Here is a 6,557-nt window from a genome sequence, read left to right on the forward strand (position 1 = left end):
AATACGGAATATAAAAATTGGAAAAAACCTTTTATTGATTTGTGTAATATGTCGCGTCCCGCGACAAAAATAATTATACCTATAAGATAATCAGAACCGTTATAGTTTAAAAGTAAAAATTGAATATAGAAAACAAATCAATCGCGTAAATAAACGCTTTACCCGACAGCGGTCAACCGCCATTCCGCGGCGGTCACGTAATACCTCCCACCACACTAGTTTTTTTGAATACAGGGCCGTAGTACTCGCCGCTGGCGAGCCAGCCAGTTGCAATCTGGTTCGCGAGCAGTGTCCACGCCGCGCTAGGCCAGTTTTCCCTCGCAAATAACTATGGGAGTTTTGGTATAATTCCCTATGCACCATGTTGAGCTGTGCCCAAAAAAAAACTTGTATTCTAATTAAACCAGCTTCCGGTAAGTCTTCAACAACTTTCGAATATATAAAGCAACTTGTTTCGCTTATACAAATTTGTAATTTTTCATTATTGTCCACAGATCGGATACGTATGATCATTTTAAGCTAGAATCCATTATGACGGCTGTTTAGCCTTATACACCACGTAACAACTAACAAATCTCCATTTAGTAAGTACAGTATACAGCACGGAACTGTTGTTTTTTTTTTAACTTACTTTCTCGAGCCGTTTGTAAAGAAATACATTTTTTTTGTAGTATGGAGAGTCAGGTTACCCCGGAATCTCGCCCTTCAACCTGAGTTGTCGACATTTTCTTTGATTCATCCTGCAGAGGCGTGACTCAGCAGTTTTTCTCCTCAATGGCAAATCGACACAGGACGCCATTTCTAGGATCCTTCGTAATCGCTGGTGTTCCTAGTACTTCCTTCTCAAGTAAAATAATATAGAATGGTTCGAATCTCTCAGAGGATTATGTGAGTACCTCGCGTGCATCTCTTCATAAAGGTTGGTGGAAATATACTTCGAAAATTAGTGACTCCTAATGTAATACTACAGTGAACTAATGGATACGCAGGATTATTCAAATCTTTATCCTCATTACGGGGAACCGCTGCCCAAATTATTTTCGGTTCTAGGACACTTAGAAGTAATCACATTGTAGGTTAATTTCGAATCCTTTTAATAATGGGCTATTTTCAATTTTAATTCTTACTAGGAGAGATCTCTGCTCCAATTATTATTAATCCTGTTTACTATAATTAAGTTCCTCATAAATAATTGTTGAACATCTTGAGAAACATATATGTCCGTTGTCTGTAAAACTATATTTTACTGATTTGTAATAAATAAACTTGAAATGAACCACTTTATTCTGTCTTTTCCCACCGTTGTTCACAACCAAGCAAGAAATTCAGTATTTTATTAGAATTTTGCAATAATACCTAATGGAAAGTAACTAAGGACCCATGTTATCCTTCAAGGAACCTTGAGATCAAAAAGAACAAGTTCTACCTGAGACTATTAGCCGCAAGGTAAGATTCAATCATAAAAAAGAGTATGACAAATAGTTTATTAATAAATAAATAAGAACACTGAATTTCTTCATTGTAATGTGTTAAACATGTATTTGTTTTAGTTAGTACGCCCATGCATTAAACACAAGCAAGGCCACTCTTGGCAACCTACAACACATATTAAATCTGTGTATATATATATATAGATAGTACTAGAGTCGAATAAAAGTCACCATAGTAAAGGACATAGATTAATAATACTTATAACTTTATGCCACTGGAAAACTTTCATAGATAAGACGGGGATGAAATGTTATTTATTGCATATAGTATCACCAGATTGTGGTTAAGTCATATAAACACTTTGTAAAGTGACCATGCGTATAATAAAAGTTACGTTATGATTATTCATTGTAGATGCTATTTCTCCTTAATTTTAAACTAGCATAAAAATTAAAAATTCGTTAAACATATTGGAAAAAACAATTTGTTAATTTTTATGACAAGTTTAAAATGTTTAATATTTGTTTTAACAACGAAACGACTTGTTTTCAGTTTTAAATGGAATAAATGTGAGAAAGTTGTAAATGGGGGTTATTTTAAAATAAGTAGAAGAGTTTGTGTATCTGGGAAGTAGTATGTTTACTACAGATGGAAATACTAAGAAAGATATTGAAAGGAGAGTGAGTGCCGGGAATAAGGTGAACGGTCCACTGAAAGAACGGAATCGGGAAAACAAGAATAAAAGTAGGGTGAATGCTCTCGAAATGCGATCTCTCAAGCGAATGCAAAATGTGTATGATATGCGCAAAAATGTCGAGATAAGCATTATTAACAAAATCTAGAAGTAATTTCTCCGTTGGTTTAGACATGAATAGCAAATGGACGTCAATAAACGCCTTAATAACCAAAACCAACAAATATTTAAAGATGTGCTATACATGTAAAAAGTCAGAATAATCGGCACACGTGCATGGGAAAATGTATGTATGCAGAGGAAGCGAGATTTGTATGTAAAGTGATATTGCGTTCTTTCTTCTCTACCTAATAATAAATAAAATATTTGTTCGTAAAGAGACCATTTTTACATTATAATAATTATTTTTTTATTCCAGTAATGATTCTGAATGTTGGAGTCAAGTTAATGAATAAATGGAAAACGTATAATTATATTGCTTTTCATTAACAATAGAGATATCTCATATAAAAAAAATGTTCGTAAAAAATATTAATATACGTATAATTCTCAACGAACTCATTCTTGGGATATACAATAACTGACTGTTGAAATACGTTATTCAAAATGATTTGTTTTATTTTATTGGGAAATCAAACAGCGCGCAGCACAGCGTACATAGATGTAAATATACATTAAATGCTTTTTTTAATATTGTACAATTTTTTATTTATCTTCGTTTCCATTTTTATAAATATGCAAAAGTCCGTTTTCATTTGGATTTATCCGTCAGAAAACAAATAAATAAATAATTTTGTTTACTTTAATATTATCGACAATCGTAGGATACAGCCACTAACCGACTTTCTATGTCAACCGGTTTTTAAAACCCACCCGATTATTTGTCAGGATATTAATTACGTTATCATGCAATTCCCCCTATACACCTACACCATTGTAATTGCACACAGTTTACGGTGAAAATCTCCTTAAAAAACTCTTTGTTTTATAATATTGCATACTTTTGGCTTGTGCATGACAAAAAGATTTTTTGAATACTAAGCTTTATAGTTTAAATGAGTTTTCTGAAAAAAATTGTAACTCAAAAAGTTTATCTTAACATATGTCTTATGACAACTTTATTGGAGAAGTTTAGCAATACAAAGTGCTGAGTATTTTGCAAGTTAGGGTATCTTTCACATGGGTTAACCATTTATGACACTCACTAAAAGGCTTTTGGCAGTTTGCACATCCTTACCTTACACACGTTCTGTTCTTTACTGTGCTATATCTTAAAGACAGGCCATTATAATATTTTTTATATAGCTGAAACTAATTCGCTTCTAGCTCAAATACTTAAGTGAAACCTAGCCAACAAGATTTATATTAAATTGCGTGAAATCACTAAAAATGTAAATAAATTTTAACAGAGATAGATAACCACTTTAAGAAGGTCACCTGTCATGAATTGTCGATGATAATTTTACACTCTGAGTAACATTCACCAATCAGCCCATGTTTGAACATTTATATTTCTTCAATTTTTTTGTATTTGCTTACATTTCTAATTTGCGTTCGCTAAGTGGTTCTCCGTCTCTGTTTAACTTAAAAATAAATTAAGTCCCTAGTCAGCTAAACCCAGTTATCTGTAAAAGTTAAACGAACTGAAAATATTTATCGTAGAAGTAAAGATTTTTTTGAAGAACCTGACATTTGACTCATATTTATGAGTCAACTTAAACGTCAAAATCGTTTGATTCATTTAAGTAGTTTTACGTTTAGGCTATTAGTTACTCTACGGACGTTGTTTAGTACACAACTGCAGATTTAAATTCAATTATGCCGTGTTGTGTCGTTTGTAAGTGTCAAAATACTGCTGGGATTAAAGGGGAATAGGGCAGGATCACATTTTATATGTAAGTAGCTAATTCATATAAAATATAATTTTATAGTTTGATTATTTTACCATTTGTCAGATTGTTAAATAAAATAAGGTAGACATTTTATTAATATTGCCAGGGCGGTCGATTTTTTTAGCCGGCTTTTCACTTATAAACTTTAATATAATATTAAATGGTATAAATTTTCTTAATTACTAAATGATTATTTAATTGTTTTTTACGTTTGCTTAATAAAATTAAATGCTTTTTTTAGTCCTGTCAGAAAAATATTAGTTGCTGTAAAACATAACATATCAATACACAAAATGCTCTTATATTTGTGTTATGATAATAAATTGTTCGCAGTTTGCTAACATTACGAGGCCACTTCACGCATGCGCGCAGGCGGGATGTCAAATTTTTGGACTCAGTGCGATGTATGCAAACACGATTCTATGCGCCTTCTGGTATATTATAATTCTATGGTTTCTGAGCTTTATATCAAATTATTTCAACTGAAAAGTAGAAATCTTGCATAATTTACCTTTAAAAAAAATATACGATATATATTAAAACACAAAAAAATCATACATGATAAATTTTTTTTATTTATTAATTACAAAAAGCACATAATACAAAAATATTTTTTTGGTTGAAAAATCTTTCCAATAAGTTGCCTAAAATAAAATAAATTTCTTCAAGAAATAAAAGATCTAAGAGATCAATTTTATAGATCGATAAAAGATCTAAGCAACAACTTATGTTAATGTTGATATTGACAGAATCGTAAAAAGTAAATTAATGAAAAACTAATAAAATTAATTACATTATACCAATGTCGTCCATGTATTTTTATTTTTTCTTCAAAAAGTTGAAGCTATAGATTTAAAAAATCACTAAGATAGACCGGATCTTGTCTTAAGGTAGTAACTTTATTTTTTTTTGTCATGACAATAATTTTATTTAGTTGTATTTTATTTGATTTGTGCCTGTATTTATTATAAGAAATTGCATATACCATCGTTAGAATGGACTGCATAAGTCCGTCAATTAAATAAATAAGTAATAATTAAATATATATAACATATAAAATGGTATTTATTTCAATGTATCTCATTTATTTTCTTTCCTTACAAGTCGACTATTTTTATTAATTTCCAGTTTGGTCTTTAGTTTAATTTACTTAGGATATTTTTTTTTTTCTATTCGTGTTAGATATTTCTTCATTGTTCTCTGAATACTGAGTACCTTTTTTTAAATTTATATTTATTGTAGAATTGATTCTTCTCTACTTAAATAAAAGTTCGTTATTTGATAAGACGTTATGAATGTGCGAAAAGAGCATCATCTCTGACAATAAAATTGTAGAAGCCCTACGAAAAATGACACAATGTGGTCGATCATACAAGAAATAATGATTTAATTAAATCGGCTATACTTAACCTTAATATTTCGAAACATTTTCAAAGTGTCTCAAGATAATAATTTGGCATTGTCTTTCATGAAAGGGTTGTCTGAAAATTCAGTTAAAACTTTTAACATTTTAACTTTGTCTTGGGTTCATGAGATTCCTACATAGGTAATTGTATCAATTTCTTAAAATACATATAATTTTTTCCCACAAAGTTATATTCTATTAACGAGGGTATTCATTCAATTTTCAAAAAGTAAAAAATAGCCCTCGTAAAAGTTGGCTAAATATAAATAATTAAGGTGAAGATTGCAGACAAAAGCATTGTCTTCGGGAAATTTACGTCCAAAATACTTTTTAATGCTTGGCTTTTAAATGAAAGATTAAATTATGTAAACGACTTTTGTAAAAGGTTAGGTAACGTTGGATTCACATACACACTTTACTTGCATACACTTTAGGGCAAATGTCGGTACTCAGTTAAATTACCTCAATTTCAGTGTGTAACGACAAGCTAAGAGCTAAGTATCTTAACTACTTGTCCATTGAAATACTAACATGCTGATCTCTCAAATATGAAATTACAACATATATTTCTATTATTTTCATTCTTACTACAAATGGAAAAAAACTGCATCACTTTTTTTACATCTGCATGTTGCCAGAACCTAAAATAGACTATACTAGAAATTATATAATATCTATATTTAAGCGAAAGAGTCAAAATCAATATTTTATTTGTTAATAAATCACGTTTTCACACAGATGATGTTATTTTTATTTAGATATTACGGTCCAATCAATTTGGTGTAACAATATCACTTCACAATATATACTTATTGTAATAATTACAATGTTTTTAAAAATACTATATATTCCATTTATACAAACAAACATTGTATGTCTTCAACGAGTGTAGTGATGTCGCGACGGCTGATAAATCATTTATATGCACTTCGTGCAAATAGATTTACCATTTTGCCTGCGGCGGGACAAGTGAGGCGACTTGAAAAAGACTGGACCAGGGGGGACGCAACACTTTTAAGTGCACTAAATGTAAAAATAATGCCTCTCTTAATAAAACTATTGATCGACTATTTACTAAGTCTAAAAATAATATCATAAGTATAGTGAAGAAAAACATTGATGATTGTAATGACAA

General features: G+C 30.4%; 1 long non-coding RNA gene across 1 annotated transcript; it reads left to right on the plus strand.

The window, feature by feature from the left end:
- The first annotated feature begins 329 nt into the window (after positions 1–329).
- Positions 330–1,276, plus strand: LOC148277749 (uncharacterized). Its single transcript, XR_015823375.1, has 2 exons — positions 330–584; positions 672–1,276. It is a non-coding gene; the product is annotated as an uncharacterized LOC148277749 (long non-coding RNA).
- The last annotated feature ends 5,281 nt before the right edge of the window (positions 1,277–6,557 follow it).

The sequence above is a fragment of the Micrasema longulum genome, unplaced genomic scaffold (genome assembly GCF_059751315.1).
Source record: "Micrasema longulum isolate JH-2025_06_02 unplaced genomic scaffold, ASM5975131v1 h1tg000986l, whole genome shotgun sequence".
Classification (NCBI taxonomy): domain Eukaryota; kingdom Metazoa; phylum Arthropoda; class Insecta; order Trichoptera; family Brachycentridae; genus Micrasema; species Micrasema longulum.